Below are 18,074 nucleotides of genomic sequence, written 5' to 3'. Positions count from 1 at the left end.
CGAATATTTGTAAGACACTCTCGCTTACCCGTCATATGATGAGAAGCCCCGCTATCAATTAACCATTCATTAACAATTTTCACATTCATACCTGTAATCTTATCATTACCCTCTAGACTTGTCATCAATAGGCTACGAATGCGTACTATTTCGTCTTCGGTAAAAGGCAAATTCTGATTTTGTGCTTCAGTCTCCTTCGATACAGTTGGTGTACTCCCCACTGCATTGGCACGAAACGTGTTTGGCTGAACACGTGCTCCGGCGTGTCCTCCTCCACGCCCAAAGTTCCCTTGAGTGCTCCCTGATCCTCTGCGGCCTCTGCCCCTTCCACGGCTTTTGACAACTTCATACCCATGCTTATCATAGCAACTTTCCTCTGTATGATAGTATTTGCCGCAGTGAGTACATTGTGGTGGTGGTGGCTCCTCATCTTCTGTATCCGCTCTTGAAAAACCACCCCTGTTGCCTCGTCCTGCTCCATATGACTTCACCGCCATTGCTGCCTCATTCTTTTCCTCCTTTATCTTTGTCATCGTGGTGTGCCTTTCTTCTCGGAGTATTAATGAATATGCTCTGGTAAGGGACGTGATTGGATCTTCCATCAACAAATTGGAACGGATGTTTCCGTATAACGTCGTATCGAGGCCCATCAAAAATTGATGAACCTTTTCCTCCTCTCGTTCCTTAGCCAACATGGCTGCCGCACCACATGTACATTTCGAGACTCGACTATAGTTTGCGAGTTCATCCCATATAGTTTTCAAACGAGTATATATAATACTCGACCACCGATTGTCGCCCTTGTTTGCACTCGTTCAATTCACCCTTTAATTGATGAATTCGCGGTGCATTCCCTGCCGAGAATCAATCTTTTAACTCTTGCCATATTTCTGCAACCGTTAACGTGAATGTTATACTCGGGTGCAGTCTTGGATCTATGACGTTCCTTAGCCACGCTTTCAGCATGGCGTTGCACTGTCGCCATGCCACCATCTCGAGATTGTCTTCTCCTTCAACGCCCTCGGGTTTTTTGACAGTCCCTTCAACAAATCCCAACTTGTTCTTAGCATCAAGACCATTCTTGACTGCATCGGCCCACAATTCGTAATTATCACCGTTGAAAACGGTAGTTGTGAGCGTCAAGTTCGGGTTATCCGATGGGTGAAGATAGAGTGGTGAAGTCATGGGAATTGATTTGGTTTCACTGTGTTTACTGCCTTTGGATTTATCTTCTCCAGGCATCGTTTTTGTTTTGTTTTGAACTGTGTTAAAAAATATGGATCGAACTCTCTGGTACCATGAAAAATATGAACCAGGAAAACGTATTGAGAGATTGAATTAGCTTACTCGAATTGATCGACAACAGCGTACATATATACAAGACGATACCTACATTCTAGACTCTTCTACTCCGTAATATCCTACTCGATATCAAATCTCTACAATATAGGAAACTGAATTACAATCATATCTAGGGGTCGTTTGGTTCAAAGTGTTGGATTGGATTGGAATGGAGTGTAAATCCATGGAGGTATGGAGTTAGATACCCATACTTGTTTGTAGTTGTTTGGTTCAACCTTGGAATGGAGAAAAAAACAATATAAGGTGGAATGGAGTTAGAAACTTGGGGGAAGATGTGGGTATGGAAATCCAAGGGGTTGGAATGGAGTTAGAATCCATCAAGTATCTAACTCCATTCCAAAATGCTCCAACCAAACACTTGAATGGATTGAATCCATTCCAATCCATTCCAAAAGCTCCAACCAAACACCCCCTAAATAATTACATGCTTAAGATACAATATTTGCAAATATTCTTTCACAAACAAAATTTGACAAATTGTACATTTTTATTATACTCCGCCCTGACTCTCACCCTAACAAGAGTCACAAACTCACAACCACTTCCCATCCCTCTCGCCCCTCACATCCACTGTCCTCAGATGACGTTGTTCTCCGATGACGGTCTTCCGAGGACAACAATCAGCTGCCGGCAGCGCGCTCTCTATCACACCTTTTCGCACCAAACCACAATTTTGAACGAGTTTCGCTCAAATTCATCATCAATCCTCGAATTTCGATCTAATCTCATGAATTCGTCGTCATGTAAGTCATCTTTATTTTCTTAATTATCTCAGTTTTGTTTAATTACTTCAATAGTTTTAAAATCTGCCCCAAATTTGACCTAATTTGAAGAATTCTAACCCTAATTCCATTCCTAGGTACTTGATTTCCCCAAATTCGCTCGACTTTGATGTGTTTACTGCGGTTTTTGGCTTGACTGATGTAAGATCTCTAATTTATTTCACTATTTTCAATTTCTCCCAATTCTAACCCTAACTTTACTGTTTTTTTCTAATTATTTCCTAATTTCGTGGATAATGTAACATTACATTACCAGCAAATTTGTCGTGATCCTACTTAACAAGTTCATCGGTTTCATCATAGTTTCACAGTCTTCGTTTTCTCTATAATAGGTATGAGCTTTTTTTTTTTGTCATTTTTCCTGTTTTTTTAATTAATAATTTAGTTATGTTTATGCGAACCGTTTGAGTGTTGGAGTGTGATTGGATTTTTACTGTTTACTGATCGATTTCTATGAATTGTTTGAGCTTTTTGCCGGATACTCTGAGCTGTTGCGTTCTGATTAAATGTTCCTGAATGTAGTTATGTTTATGCGTTAATTGAGGATTCGTATAATTACGGATTAGGATTGGAATGATTGCTTTGTACCTAGTATTGGATTAGCATGAATTGTGGATTCATTTTTGAGTGAAATATCAGGTTAGGCTATTCTAAAGTCTGGTGCCTATGTACTTGAGTTGCGCTCATTATTCTCACTTCCGTCACATGCTGTAATGAATGGTCAGTCACCTCTGTCCTCTAGTTATTAGTTAATAATTCAGATGGAGTCGGTCTACGATGCCTCTAAGTTTACAAGTATGAAATATGAATGGTCTTGTGTGGCATTACAAGGAAATGCAATGTTTATAAAATAAAAGGTGGAGGTAATTGAAATTTCTGGAAATGTTCATTGGTAATTTGGTATATATCATACTGACTTGGTACCAACTACTAAGTGTCATTATGGTCCACTGATTTATTGTTATTATTCAGGTTGAATAAAAATGTGCACATATTTAAACTAATATTTTGGTGATGGCAAAAAAATGGCCTGTGTTTTGTTTGTGCTATAATGAAGAAATTGGTTGGTAAGTATAGAAGTTATAGTGTTTTACTATGCATCACTACTTCAATAGCGTTAATGTTATTCTTTCTTAATTGCCTCTTGTTTCATCCATCAGTCCACCACTAGTTCAACAGTGCTAATTTTTGGGCTTCTAAGTACAATTTTTTTTGTCAGGATACACTTTCTTAAAACTGTATGGATACACATCTTTACCTTGTTAGATACACATGATACCCTACATTGTTAGGATATTTGTTTTATTCTTCTTTATATGAAAGAGTATATATCAAAGTGAAATTAAATAACTTCCACTTTATTTTCTAGAATTTGCCCTCTTGTTCCTACTTCTAAAATGGGAGAAGGCAAACTAGATACACTTCTTTACCCGGCTAGATACATACCTTTACATAGCTAGATACATGTATATTGGCATGCTAGCTACACTTCTTTAACTTGCTAGATACAGACATTTACCTTGCTAGATACACATCTCTGACATGCTAGATACACTCATTTGGCAAGCTAGATACACTCCTTTACCTTGCTAGATATATACCTTTACATTGCTAGCTACGCATATATGGATGCTAGATATACTTCTTTCACTTCTTAGACACCCACATTTACGTTGCTAAATACTCACAAGCTAGATACACCTCTTTAGATTGGTTATTAGTTAATTACATATGATAGATACACATCTCTGCCATGGTAGATACACATGATAGATACACATCTCTGCAAGAGTTACTAAGATTTTGATGCATTGCGCTGACAGTGCAATTTGGTTTTTAGGAATTTGGATGGAACTTTATTCACAACTAGTTTTATGCCCGTGCAGAAAATGCACGGTTTTAAGATTATAATATACGAAATATGTTATATTAATTAATACAAATATAATTAGACGTAATACACTTAATACACATACGTGTTCCATATTAGATAATTTCAAATTTCAATAGTTAGGTAAAAGCGTATCGGATAATAATGTTAGTGACATAGGATAATAATAATAATAACTTTTCAGTAGTTATTGCATGAGACGGTCGCACACCGTAAGACAGTCCCATTGATAAATAGCTACAAATATTGACCATCTTACTACCCCTTCTTATTCTATAATTTGTGTTTTGATAAACCCGTCTTAATCTTAAGATCCAATAACAAAATATGAGCCCAAATCTTAACAAAATTAGATGAGCCAAAAACAACTCATCAAACTAACCCATTATTCCATTAAGACTCCAATATGACTCCAAGTCCCCAACCTCTTCTATTCTCCTAATACTAACTAACCCTATACTTCCGCCTCCTACACTAACATAACCCCTCTCTCTCCCAAACATTAATACCTCATCTAGTCATCTCCCTCATATCACTTCCTCATATCACTCCCTCCTGGTATTTTTGTATAAAAATTAAAAACCACCACCATTGATAAGTGATAACGCGGTACATTAATTTCATGCCTTTCGATCATTAGCCATTTTATAACGGTTAATTTTCATTTACATCTTTCAATTTAATATAAAGTTTTGCATACCTTTTTTTAGAATATACCCTTCTTATTTTTCTTCTGCATTATTTTTAGTTATTTTATTATATATCCATCTCCTTATTTGCTAACAAAATTATTTTGTCTTTCTCCTCTTTAATTTTGTAGGTCATTTTCTTTTATTAGCATTCAAGGCATCCCTAATTTTTTTCCTCAAATATTCTTGTTAATCGTAGTGAGTTTGTTTAAACGACTTTTCATTCTTTTTTAATTATTAATTTTTTTTAAAAATGTTTTAAACTAAGTATTATTTTAGTTATTTGTCAGAATTAATTTCCAAAATATTTACTCGTTTATAATTATTTTGGGTCTTATTATTTGATGTCGTCTTCTATTTTTTTAAGAATATATTTGTTGCGATTTTTACGTATCAACAATTTTCCCATTTTTTTCCAATAGTTTCAATATTTGTAGTATTTTTCTTATTTTTGTGTAATTTATTATTTTTTAATATTTTGAATTATTTTGTATTGTATTGATTACTGTAAGTTTTCATAGTTGATGAGACCCTAAATTGTGGAGAGAGAGTAATTAATTCCCCAAAATTTCGTAGGGGCTCACCACTGCTGAATATAAGGAACCAATAGGAATCAAAAGAAAAACCTAGCTTTTATACTAGGTAGATAAGAGAGCAAGAAATTTAAAGGGTTTTAGGATAGAGTTATCATCAAATGACTGTCCAGAGAGTTTATTGTGATTAAAATTCTGCTTCTGTCACTTAAATATGGAGTATCTACACTTCTTTAAAAGGCACAAACTTCCTGTACTGTAGTTAGCAATAGTGCTTCACTATCTTGCGCGCTACTTTCTACTTTTGCTGCAAATTTCCTTCTGTTCCTGTGCCTAAGTATATTAACTCACTAAATTGCTATCTAAATTTCCTTCTGTTCCTGTGCCTAAGTATATTAGTTTGACATCTGACTGATGATATTTTGGATGATTTAGGGACTGGTGATAGGAACCAACCTGATGGTTACTGTCTACACTACAACAAAACCTTTCCCTCCTTGTATCAATGACATGATTTTCTTTTTCTTTTTTTTTGTTCACTGCCTCTTTGGCAGGAGTACATAATTTTCCTAAGGCCTATTTTTTCCTTCCGGCAAAAAGAATCATTAGTGAAATTTTATGTTGATTTTGTCTATTTTCTTATAGTCGCTTCGTCTGAGGAACTATCTCACAAACTGTTTACTGATGTCATAAATCTATCATTTTGCAAGTTTTTCTTATTCCTTCCTCTTTCTCATTTCAGTTACTCTTTCCTTGCACATTGTTCTTCCCACTTTCCATTTAGGGAAATTCCACTTTGTTCTTCCCATTTGACTTATTTTCCTTTTGTAGTACGTTTTGTGTGGTTCTACTTTAATTTATTAAACAAATCTTCTTTAATTGTTACCCCACCTGTGTGTAGCGATTATTATATTAGTATTCCTTAAGAGTTGTGCCATTTCTAAATGGGAAGAACAATGTGGAAGGGAGGGAGTACGTTTTATTTTAATCTTAATTTGCTTCTGGGTTTTTTAGAAGAGATGGTGTTGAAGAATATAGCAAAGAGTTATAGATGAAATTCGCTCTTTGTGTCATAATTTTAGCTCGATTTCGTGGTCTTATGTCAGTCGTAAGTCTAACCGTGTTGCACATGTGTTAGCTCATTATTGTCCTTTAGGAAATGTAGCGAGGTTCTCGTCTTCCTCGTTACCACTTTACATTGGGAATTTTGTCGATCTTGATAATGATGCTAATATAATCTAAACCCAATTTGAGTTTTCTTCAAAAAAAAAAAAAGAGTGAGATTTTCGACGAAGAGACAATTGCTAGCTAGGCAGTATAAAGGTTTGGATGGGAAGAAAATGTATTTCGTTATCAAGACTTTAGAAGGTTAGTATTGGCGCGGGGTGATTCAATTGCATTCCCTTTTCTCAACGGCCTGGCGAATTCTTTCTATTTTGGCCTCATTTTGTGTTGAATGTTATCCCTTTTGTTGCTGTTTTAGTGCTGTTATCTCAAATTAGATATAAACAGTTTTTAAAAAAAATGATAATTTGTTCAAGTTTTGTAGAAGATGGTGAAGGAGACAGTATACTATGATTTATTAGGAGTTCGTGTTGATGCTTAAGACAGAGATATTAAGGTCTACTATATTATGGTTAACTTACTCTGGTTGATTCCTATAATCAGGTCTAGTTTATGAAATTTGAGATTTGAGATTGAGTTATTTTTATTAGATTGCATTTTATCCATTTATAAAGTGAGACGGAGTATGTTTGTTGTTAGTTGTGTTGGTATTCGACCAAATTTGAAGTGATCATGTGTTGCTATAGGGCGTCTGATTGTTAGAATGGTTGTTGGTTAGTTTGGTAGGACAGCCTAGGAGTCACTTGGCCTGAACAATTTGCATCTGGCAGGTCTTTCTTTAGATCATCTTAAATGTGAAACAGATCAAAGAACATATCTCTAGCAATCGCTTTTAATGTTGCTGATGGTATACTCTGTCATAGTAACTTATGTCTCTCTTGATGGCTTGCTCTACTGTCTGGTATCATTTTTATGGTCATGTCATTATGGATTTGTGTCAGTTTTAATCTTGTCATTTCGAGTACAGGTGAGATTGCAGTCAGGTTCTTTTGGGTCGTTTTCATTTGATCAAAATTTTCCTACACTTATTTTGTTTTGTTTTTTGGATTCTTTGAACAAGTCTAGGACTCTAGGAGAGAGGAAGCTAAATCACTGCATGGGAGTATCTCCAGATAACAAAAGCTGAGGCAGGTATACACAAACTTGAGGTTGTGGTTTGAATTCCATGTGCGTAAAATTTCTTTGTAATGAATGATTAGGTGTTACTTCATAGTTCATCCATCGGTCCATCCTAACCAATGATTGACTTATTCTGTTTGGTCCAATATTAGTATGTGGTTACTGGTTAGAGGATTTTGTATGAAAAATATCCTGTTATTTACTTGTCGTCGACATTCAATGGGTGCAATTTGTTCGCTGATAACTGAGGTTGATCGATTGTGAACTATTGATGCTCACTAACTGTTCATTTCGCAACCGTTGTTCCACAAAGCATGCAGCTGTTCTATTTGAAGAGAGGCTTAGTGGAAAGTCTGTTGGAAAACTATGAAACATTTGAAAGCAAAGTGATGGGAAGCTTTGTGAAAGTCAAGTCGGAGCCAGTTGATCCTAAGTATCCATATCAGCTTCTCCCTGTGACAGGTAATACATACATCAGACAATGATAAGATACTGATATTACGAGATCTGTTTGTTTTGTTAATCATCTGTTAAGCCTGTCAAATCTCTAAATGGTGTTCAAATATAGGCATTTTTTTCTTATAATGGTGTTTTTTTTTGTGTCACATGTGAATTTGTGATTGGATTTTTGCTGTTTTGTAAGCTCAGAATGGTAGTCCGACTAATAATAATACTGTAATTAGCAATCCAGAAGAAGTAGAAATCGTGAGTGGTGGTGGTGGTACTGGTCAGGGTGATGGTCATTAGGACGGTCAATTGTGAAGAGTGGATAGACATATTATTACTCTAGGCGCACAAATTAAAAGGCCGGATACACATGCTATCACTAGCAGATACACAAACCGATTTGTGTATCCGGTAGTAATAGCATGTGTATCTGGTAGCAATACCATGTGTATCTGAGGTAGTAATATGGTATCTCGTCTTACATACCAAGTGATGGGTTGATGGTTTGGGCCTGGAATATCCTTACATACAAGTGATGGGTTGATGATCCTATTCCCCTCTTTTAGGGTTCACCCTCCCCCTTTTAGGGCTTAGTTTATGGGTTGGATTAGGCGGCTCCGCGGTAGATACATACCTCGAGCTACCTAGATATATACACCTCTTTAAGTAGCTAGATACATACCTCTAGTTGTTTAGATACACTTGAATCACTTCCTAGATACATACCTCTTTCTAGGTAGACACACTCCTTAAAGGTGCTAGATACTTACCTCTAGAATGCTAGATACACTACTTTAAGTTGCTGGATACATTTAATAGTCTAACATTTTGGATCTGTTAAATATATTAGGACCGCTTGAGTTCGATCGTTTAACATATTAAGTATGGAGTCATTTTTGAATATGAGTCATATTTTGTTGGGTACACTCCTAACTTTGGTTAGGAATTTAGGATAATTTTTAAATTAATTAGAGCATTAATTAAAAAGAGGTAAAGGAGCTCATTTTTTTCAGAATAAACTATATTTGAGCCTCTGATATGACTATTTTTATAGCCTTGGAAACCACAAACTCTATTCTTGCGTCTAGAAATTACCACAGACAAACTTCATTCCAACCTTAAGAAAGCGAAATCCCTTTTCATGCTTGCTATTTCATTTTAGCACTCATATAAAATGATGCTGATATGGTCTCATTTGTGACTATTTGTGATCTTGTGGCTCAATGTTGATAGCATGTTCCTTTTTTTGTATGTGTCATTATAGCTTTGTTTTCTTTTCTTTTTTCCTGAGGGAATTGGATGTAGAAGATGAGTTAGAGATGAAAGTTTTTTAATGATCTTATGCTGTTTTTTTTTTTTTTTTTTTTTTTTTTTTTTTTTTTGCGAGGCTAGCTTATGCCGGTTTCATGTCAACATGTGGCAGCCCTGAGTTCGTATGATACGTACCGTAACTGAGTTCACAAAGGTTGTGGTGTGCGGAGCCAATTGGCGGTTGCAGATGTGCGAGGCAGTAGCAAGTATTGATGTTCCAAGAAATTTTAATGTATCTAATTTGTTGTTTTCAATACCTAAGAAGCAAAATTCATCAGGTTAAAGTTGGCCAATTTCACCCCTTCAGGAATGCCTCACAAGCATTTTACTGGCAGCTTATGCAGTCCGTGAACACCGATTGTTTAGCATTGACAGAATATGTTACAGCAGGAGAAACATGTTCTCATTTTAGGATAGCATAAATTGTACAAGGAAAAACAGGTGGTGCTATATTGTTTCCAGCCTTATTTATTTTTGTACTAGTTTGTGTAATCTATTAGAAATTTTGGATCTCAATTGCCTCAAAAGTAATTAAGGAAATGATATAAAAAGGGTGCTGTTTTGTTTTATCATCTTCACCAGCTTCCTATCATGCCACCTCTATGAGCCCTTGAGAGTGTTAAGAAACTAGGACAAATGTCATTGTGATGTTTTTATTATCGTTCTCTTTACATAATAATGTACCATTCCGAGTGTGGAATAAAGGAAACTTATATCCTTGAAATCCTTAAACCCTTTCCCATCATACTTTAGGATAGATACACTCTTTAAGTTACTAGATACATACCTTTAACTTGTTAGATACACTCTTTTAAATTGTTAGATACATACCACCTTTAACTTGCTAGATACACTCTTATGTTACTAGATACATACCTTTAAAAGGTTATTCGGGATTCAAACCGCGTAAATAACTTAGTACATTCTTTTAATATATAATCGTAACGCTAACTCAGGACCCCCTCATTGGAGGCGCATAATAACTTAACAAGTTCTTTTAAGCTGTTGAATTTGCAATGTTTATTTTTTAAAATATTCCCGCAAAATGGAACTATATGCTTGTGCTTAGAAAAGGCAGAGGCATAAACACAAGCAAAGAATAGAGATAACATTGTAATTACTTGAATAATAAAGTAATAAATTAATAATGATGTGAACAAACAAAGACATTGGTTTCCGTCAATAAATTAACCCAACAACGAACACCGTCATTATCATCGACAATAAGGTGGCGACGCACCGACCAGTCGACCACCACCGCTCTCAATGTGGTGGCCACCTGAAGGAACACAAACACTTTTGATTCGAAGCCTACATTATCTAGATACACATATTACTTAGTCCTAAGTTACACATATCGGTACTATAAGATACATAAATCATAAATGTATCTAGTAATATTTATTACATGTATCTAGTGACTGGGCATTTATAGTGCTAGCAACTGGAAGTTATATGCTTTGTGATGCTGCTGCAGTTCTCATTATGTTCGTCTCGTCATTTCTATAGTTCTCACTTTGTTTAGTTCGGTCTTCAGAATAAATTGGAATTTTTCAACTGCTGCAAAAGTTTCTTCATCATTTCCTCCACTGATCTTAGAAATTGCATTTCCTAGTAACTACTTTCTTTTTACACTTCTTTTTTCTTTAGTAATCCCTTGACACCCTTCTTTATCGTCACAAATATGGTAATATATCTCTGCTTCGAGACTTGATCTCAAAATAGGCCACCGCACCTGATCTCGAATTCTCTGTCATTGTCATCAACACACAAATTTCACCCCAACCAGCACTCACCATGAATTAGACTTGGATCTCAAACATAATACATTTTTATTAATGTCCTTGGAAGATATTTCATCATAGCAAAAAGATCAAAACTCATTAGAAAAAAAAAGAGAAAACTGAGGCAACAGTAAATCGGATACAATGAACTGAATTTGCGAATGACGACCGATCTATGGCAGTGGCAGCTCCAGATTCATAAGTCGATTTGTGTATCTTGTAGTACTAGCTTGTGTATTTGCGGTCATATATTATGCAACCAGCACTCACCACCTCATGACCACCATCACTGAATAACCGTACCCAAGACTAACACCTGACCCACCACGCAATACCGTCTACTAACCTCACCCATGAACCATCACCACCAATATCAACACCGACCCCTCAACAACCAGTCCCTACATCACCGACCCTTACCGGCGAACTTCCTCCCATCGGAAACCTCTTTCCCATTCGAATCCCCTCATCATCGATAGCCCATGACCACGGTGACCCACACAACCCACCCGTGACTACCACACAGTGTAACCATATGCCAATTACTTTTTTTTTTCTTCATAAAACTCGATTGAAATGTTAGATCTACCAAAAACGAAGTAAGATTTCAAAAATTTATTTGATCCAGCGAGGTTATCGGGAAGTTTGGAGCCGGATAATGGTCTCCGTCGATGTTTTCGTCGATGGCAAAGGTGAAGATTAAAGTTGGTGGTTGTCAGGATGGCCGAAAGCTGCGACGAGTGGTTGTGGTGTGGTGGTGGAGGATAAGGATGCCTGATGGTGATGGAATGAACAAAGGAGCTATGGTATTTGGTGTTTGTTATGCGGGGAGTACGAGATTTATTTTGGGCCACTTTTCAGTATAAGGATGGTAGTGGTAGTTCGTACGGTTCGCACCGTAATTTAGTTCGTACCTGAACCCGCCCCTATATATATATATATATATATATATATAGAAGGGTTCTCATAAGGCCCTTACATCTTATGAGTCCCTAAGTCCTTATAAGGACCTTAGGATGGAAGGAATAGAGGGATGAGATTACATCTCATTCAAGGGTCACAAATGAACCTCCCTAATCTCCCTCCCTAATCCTGTATAACTCCTCCTAATCTGTATAACTCCTTCCCCATTCTAATCTCCCAACCCATTTCCTCATTCACTCATCCTCTCTCACTTCTCCCATTCACTCTTTCTCTCTCATTTTCCTCCCACCCTCACTAAACAAAAAAAAAAAAAACCAAACTGATACAAAATAAAAACCAAACTAAAACAACAAAAAAAAACCCCAAAACAACCCCTCCTCCAAACACCACACCCGACCCACCTGCTGCCCACCACCACCCCACCACACACCACACCCGACCCACAACCCGCCAACACCACCAGACCCGCCAACACCACCGACATCAACAACAACAACCAACAACAACAACAACAACACCGACATCAACAGAAGCATCAACAACAACCAACAACAACACCGACATCAACCCACAACCCCTGCGCCAACACCACCAGACCCGACGCCACCTTCTCCCTCCTTCATGCCTCACTGCCGCCACCTCGTTCTTCTCCTCCATTCAATTTTTTTTTTCTTTTTTCTTCACAGATCTGGGCCATGCGTTTTTCTGGTTTTTTTTCTTTTTTCTTCAAATAGTACTGTTGTGTACAAGGTGGGTGCTTGTTAATTTTTGTAGTAGATGAAGCAAACTGAATCATAGAACTCTCTATGCCCTTATCGTAGTCAATTGATGCAATTTCCATTACTGAGTACATGCTTTTTTGTGTGTTATTTTTGGTTTTGGCCGGTTTTTCGAGTTTTTCAAATGTTTTCATTGTTATTTGTTTTATATTGTTATTGTATTTTCAGATCTGGGTATGGTAGGTTGTTATTGTTATTTGTTTTATATTGTTATTGTATTTTCTAATGTTTTCATGTTAGATTTGTTGGTTTTTAGTTTTTATCCGTTGGTGGTGGTTGATTTGTGACGGTTTTTTAAAATTTTTGATTTACATTTTTTATTGTTCTTAAATCTGGGTTTTTTTTTTATTTTAGAATTTTTTTTTAGTTTTTTATTTTTTTAGATTTTGGTTCTTTTTTTGTTATTTCAGATTTCGTACAACTTCAGTGGTCATTGTGTAGAACTTCAATGCCCTTATGTGCAACTTCAGTGATCATTGTTATTTGTTTTTTTTTATATTTGGTTTTTTCTTAGATTTACGGGTTTTTTTGTTAGATTAACGTTTTTTTGTTATTATGGTGGACTATTTACGACTAAAGTTATACCTTTTTAACATTAAAGTTTAAAGTTATACAAATGTGGACTAAAGTTATACCCTTTAAACTTTAAAGTTATACAAATATGGACTAAAGTAATACAAAAATTGACTAAAGTTATACAAATAAGGATTAAAGTTATAAAAAAATGGACTACAGTTATACAAATATGGACTAAAGTTATACAAATATGGACTAAAGTTATACAAATAAGGATTAAAGTTATAAAAAAATTGACTAAAGTTATACAAATATGGATTAAAGTTATACAAAAAATTGGACTAAAGTTACATAAAATTATATAAATTCCAACTAATTTATCGAAAATGACTAAAAGTTATACAAAAAAAGACTAAAGTTATACAAAAATGGACTAAAGTTATACAAAAATGAACTAAAGTTATACAAAAACAGACTAAAGTTATACAAATATGGACTAAAGTTATACAAATAAAGACTAAAGTTATACAAAAATTGACTAAAGTTATACAAATATGGACTAAATTTATACAAACAGTACTTGTATCAATTCAAATTTGGACTAAAGTTATACAAAAAATTGGACTAAATTTGTATAACTTTAGTCCATTTTTTTATAACTTTAGTCTGTTTTTGTATAACTTTAGTCCATTTTTGTATAACTTTAGTCTTTTTGTATAACTTTTTTGTATAACTTTAGTCCAAAATTGTGTAACTTTAGTCCATAATAGTATAACTTTAGTCCAAAATTGTGTAACTTTAGTCCATAATATTATAATTTTAGTCATTTTTTGTATAACTTTAGTCCAAAAATCGTGTAACTTTAATCCATGATAGTATAACTTTTGTCTAAATGTAATTAAGATTTGAAACTAACACAATGTCATTGTTGTACATAATGTAAGTTAAAGTTATACATAATGTCAGTGGAGTTATACATAATGTCAGTGAAGTTATACTTAATATCAGTGAAGTTATACATAATGTTCATTGAAGTTATACATAATATCGGTGAAGTTGCACACAATATCATTGAAGTTGTACATAATGTAAATTAAAGTTATACATAATGTCAGTGAATAAAGACTAAAGTTTCAAATATCTTCTTTTTAGATCTAATAATTTATATAACAAGACGAATTTTAAAGAAACGACATTTGTAAAAATAAAAAAGTATATCACAAAAAAAAACGATATTTAAAACTCGAACTTTTTTTAAAAAAAAACGTATAACAAGAAGATATTTGAAAAGAATAAGTAACAACAAAAACCAACAAAAATTAACAAATAAAATAAACCGACCCCAAACAACAAATTTAACACAAAATCTGGAAAAAAAAAAAGTGACGAAAATAACCCGAAAAGGCTACGGTTACACTCGGTGTATAGAATCTTCTATACACTGCGAGTAACATTACGACATGTGGCAATGATGGAATATGAGATAGAATATTTTTTAAGTTTGATTTTGTCAAAATTTGGGAGCCAAAATTCAAAAAATATAATTTCAAATTTAAAACTTTCCTAAATTACTATATACCATAATTATTTAGATTGTTTAATATATTACTCCGTATTTTTTTTGAAGATATTATTTTGTGAAATTGTTTTATCTTTTACCTTTTGTTCCCTTAATAGCAAAGTTAATTGTCTCCTCCCTACTCCCTAGTCTAAAACAATCTGTCTACTGCACGCCACCCACGCGCCGACGCCGGCAACATCTCATGTCGGCCACCATCTCTTGTACCAGAGGGGCCCCTCAATCCCAACGGCGCACCAACGACTTCACCAGACCACCGCTCACGTGGGAGCACCTCAAAATGAAGACGATATTATCATCAAATGGTATTTATCTCAACCTTGATTTTCAGCTAACAATTGGCGATGAAGGTAAGAGAATACTGAAGATAGATTCATGGCCTCGTTGTTTCGAAAGCGGATGAAAAATGCTGCACAATTTCACACGTCTTACAAATTTAATCACTGGTGTAGTGGTGTTAGCAAACCATTTTTCATTGGAAAAAGCCAATACTCTAATTGAAGACTAAGTACATACTCCTATCACTTAATTGAAATTAAATTAACGTACTTTATTAATGAAACGGATTAATTTGACGAATTATACAAATCTTGCGCTATTATTAATCAAATTTGAAGATAGTAAAAAGGTTGACGTTATTAATTGATTTTCGCAAATATTACGCTGGTAATTGGATGACTATTTTGTTAAGATTTAATTATGATACCATATAATTAATAAAGATCTTTAAATTTTTCATTCTATATTTCCCTCCAATGACAAATTTTTTTTCCCTCCAAACCTCTTTATAAATTTCCTCCATAAATACAAATAGATTCCTGCGCATGTAAAATTTAAATTGGTGGTGTATAGAAGATTCTATACACCGAGTGTAACCGTAGCATTTTCCAAAATAACCGAGACGCAAAATCTGGAAAAAAAAAACGAGTTTATAGAATTTATCGACGGCGGTGGTGGAGGTGGGTGGCGGTGGGGGTGGGCCTTGGGTGGTGTCGGGTGGGATAGTGGTGGGTGGTGGTGAATGAGGAAGAGAGGAATGAATGATTTATTTGGGTTTTTTGATTTATTTGGATTTTTTGGGTTTTTTGATTTATTTGGATTTTTTGGGTTTTATTTATTTATTTGGGTTTTTGAGGTTTTTTATTTATTTGGATTTTTTGGGTTTTTATTTTTTGGAGTTTGAGAGAGGAGATGAGTTGTGTGATATGTGAGAGAAGTGGATGAGAGGAAAAGAACTTATAGTGAATTAGTGATTAATTAGAAGGATTAGTTAAGGAGGAGAGAATGAGTGATATTAGTCCATAAACACATTTTTTGGAGGTTGATCTTGGCCATCCATTTTCACCATCCAAGGGCCCTTAATAGAACTTATGGACTCAAATACATATGTTGCCAATGTTGGCCTTAGTTGATCTCTCTCTCTCTATATATATAAGAAGAGATCAACTAAGTCCATGTATATGTATTGAGTCCATAAATTCTATTAAGGGCCATTGGATGGTGAAAATGGATGACCAAGATCAACCCAAAAAAGTGTGTTTAATAGCTAATCTCACCATCTCTCTCCTCCTTCACTAATTCACCCTAATTAATCAGTAATTTACTATATATTTGTTTTCCACTCATCCATTTCTCTCTCATCTTACACATTTCACTCCTCTCTTCTCTCAAACTCTCAAAAAAAAAAAAAAAAAAAAAAAAATCCAAATCAATAAAAAAAAACCCAAAAAATCCAAATAAATAAAAAACCCAAAAATCTAAATAAATAAAAAAACCCAAAAAAATCAAAAACCCAAAAAATCAAAAATCCAAACAAATAAAAAACTTCTCTTCCTCATACACCACCCACCCCACCCGACACGACCCACCGTCTCAGAACCACCGCCGCCGCGTTTTTTTTTTTTTTTTTTTTTTTTTTTGGTGTTATTTTTTATGTTTTGAGTTGTTTTTTTCATTCGTTATTTTTGTTGTGTTTTTTTCATTCGTTATTTTTGTTGTCTTTTATTTTGTTTATTCTTGTTTTTTTATTTATTTTCTCAAATCTCGTTTTTTATACATTTTTTTTCTTAAGATTTTGGGTTTTCAAATCTCGTTTTTACCTTGTAAAATTCTTTTATTTTTATTTTAGATCTACAAAAATAAATCTCATATAATAAGTTAATTTTAATCTTAGATCTACTAAACAAGAAATTTCGTGTTGTTATATAAAATTTTCGGATTTAGTATTAAAACTTCAATGTGTATAACTTCACCGATAACATGTATAACTTCAATCAACATTATGTATAACTTCACTGACATTATGTATAACTTCACTCACTGACATTATGTATAACTTCACTCACATTATGTATAACTTCAATTCACATTATGTGCAACTTCAATGACATTGTGTGCAACTTTAGTGGACAATAATGGCATTTGTGCAACTTCAATCTCATGTGTTAGTTTCAAATCTGAATTTACATTTGGACAAAAGTTATACAATTCTGAACTAAAGTTACACGATTTTGGACTAAAGTTACACAAAAAAGGACTAAAGTTATACTATTATTGACTAAAGTTACACAATTTTGGACTAAAGTTATACAAAAAAAGACTAAAGTTATACTATTATTGACTAAAGTTACACAATTTTGGACTAAAGTTACACAGAAAAGGACTAAAGTTATACTATTATGCACTAAAGTTACACAATTTTGGATTAAAGTTATACAGAAAAGGACTAAAGTTATACTATTATGCACTAAAGTTACACAATTTTTGTATAACTTTAGTCCTTATTTGTATAACTTTAGTCCATATTTGTATAACTTTAGTCTATTTTTGTATAACTTTTAGTCATTTTCGATAAATTAGTTGGAATTTATATAATTTTATGTAACTTTAGTCCAATTTTTTGTATAACTTTAGTTCAAATTTGAATTTATATAAGTACTGTTTGTATAAATTTAGTCCATATTTGTATAAATTTAGTTCATATTTGTATAAATTTAGTCAATTTTTGTATAACTTTAGTCCATTTTTGTATAACATTAGTCCATTTTTGTATAACTTTAGTCCATATTTGTATAACTTTAGTCTATTTTTGTATAACTTTTAGTCATTTTCGATAAATTAGTTGGAATTTATATAATTTTATGTAACTTTAGTCCAATTTTTTGTACGACTTTAGTCCCAATCGTATAACTTTAGTCCAAAATCGTATAACTCTAGTCCAAAATCGTATAACT

At 34.1% G+C, this 18,074-nt stretch overlaps 1 long non-coding RNA gene across 3 annotated transcripts; it reads left to right on the top strand.

Annotated features, from left to right (window-relative positions):
• Positions 1-1,841: 1,841 nt before the first annotated feature.
• LOC141653601 (uncharacterized) lies at positions 1,842-9,835 on the top strand. 3 transcript variants are annotated; one of them, XR_012547467.1, is made up of 6 exons: positions 1,842-2,105; positions 2,222-2,285; positions 2,401-2,476; positions 7,448-7,513; positions 7,815-7,963; positions 9,341-9,835. It is a non-coding gene; the product is annotated as an uncharacterized LOC141653601 (long non-coding RNA). The 3 variants fall into 3 exon arrangements; XR_012547466.1 differs by having other exon boundaries at positions 2,222-2,476; XR_012547465.1 differs by having other exon boundaries at positions 1,842-4,013; positions 5,371-7,513; positions 7,822-7,963.
• Positions 9,836-18,074: the final 8,239 nt, after the last annotated feature.

The sequence above is a fragment of the Silene latifolia genome, chromosome 4 (genome assembly GCF_048544455.1).
Source record: "Silene latifolia isolate original U9 population chromosome 4, ASM4854445v1, whole genome shotgun sequence".
NCBI classification, from domain to species: domain Eukaryota; kingdom Viridiplantae; phylum Streptophyta; class Magnoliopsida; order Caryophyllales; family Caryophyllaceae; genus Silene; species Silene latifolia.
Note: the sequence above shows the minus strand (reverse complement) of the source record. Positions and strands in the feature narration are given on the sequence as shown.